The following is a 1,098-nucleotide window of genomic DNA, read 5'->3' on the forward strand; positions in this document are numbered from 1 at the left end:
ATTTTTTTTCTTTATAATTAAAACGACGTCGTTTTGAAATAAATATTATGTTTTTTAAAAAAAACACCTAGTTACGAATAACTAGTTAAAGAATCAGATCCATAACAGCTGAAGTCCAATATTCTAGCCGCTCGGGTCCAATCCAGGCAGGTAATCGCCTGGATTTCCAAGTTTCAGATCAGTCCGGATGCACACTCCTAATTTATAATATACTTGCTTAGAAAAAGAAAAAAAAAACTCATATTATGAATTACCACGTATGTTTAGAACTCGTTTGATTGTTGATCTATCTCTTCCTAAAATGTTAACCTTGTGAGTTGTATAACTCCCTCATGCTAAAACCACATCTCTTGCTAACTTTACTCATGATCTGTACACCTCCCTCGTCCTAAAATAACACCTATCATGCTGCCTTATGATTTGCATATGTAGATCCCCTTCAATTTATAGTAGCAGTTCATCCATGAGCGTGATCCTATATTGGTCTATATATATGCCATACATCCTTTATTAATGTGGCAATTGATAAGGCAAAGGTCTCGATTATTATAGGCTACTATGTGGCTTTGCCTGTTGCTTTCGTTCTTCAGCAATTATATATTGTCTCACCGATTAAACCCATGGCCTCATCTCATATCCAAAACTTGAAGAGATAAAAGGATACGTACCCCTCCCTCCCTCTAATGGAGAAAGGATGTAAGCCCACGTAAATTAAGAAATGGTGATTAGTGATTAAAATTAAAATACGTGGGCGGCAGGATTCGAACCTGCGCGGGCAAAGCCCACATGATTTCTAGTCATGCCCGATAACCACTCCGGCACGCCCACCTTCTTATGGTGTTGTTCCCAAGAACTTTAGTTATGTATTAAAAGAAGCGAAGAAATTCTTTAATTTTGATGACTACGTAAAATGAGGTGCATGATGAGTTGCACATTGGGCCGCGTAAAGAAATTTTTAGATTAGAAATAGCAAGCATATGAAAAGATCGACAAATCGAAAAAGTCATTGGCCAATCAAGGAAAAGGCAATCCAAAAAGTTTACTACATTCTTAAAATAACGAGCTAAAATACTAAGCCTAAAAGAAGAACAAAGATTG

The 1,098-nt window shown here is 36.6% G+C and overlaps 1 non-coding gene across 1 annotated transcript; it reads right to left on the reverse strand.

Annotated features, from left to right (window-relative positions):
• Positions 1 to 746: 746 nt before the first annotated feature.
• TRNAS-AGA lies at positions 747 to 828 on the reverse strand. Its single transcript has one exon. It is a non-coding gene; the product is annotated as a tRNA-Ser (tRNA).
• Positions 829 to 1,098: the final 270 nt, after the last annotated feature.

The sequence above is a fragment of the Juglans microcarpa x Juglans regia genome, chromosome 3S (genome assembly GCF_004785595.1).
Source record: "Juglans microcarpa x Juglans regia isolate MS1-56 chromosome 3S, Jm3101_v1.0, whole genome shotgun sequence".
Classification (NCBI taxonomy): Eukaryota; Viridiplantae; Streptophyta; class Magnoliopsida; order Fagales; family Juglandaceae; genus Juglans; species Juglans microcarpa x Juglans regia.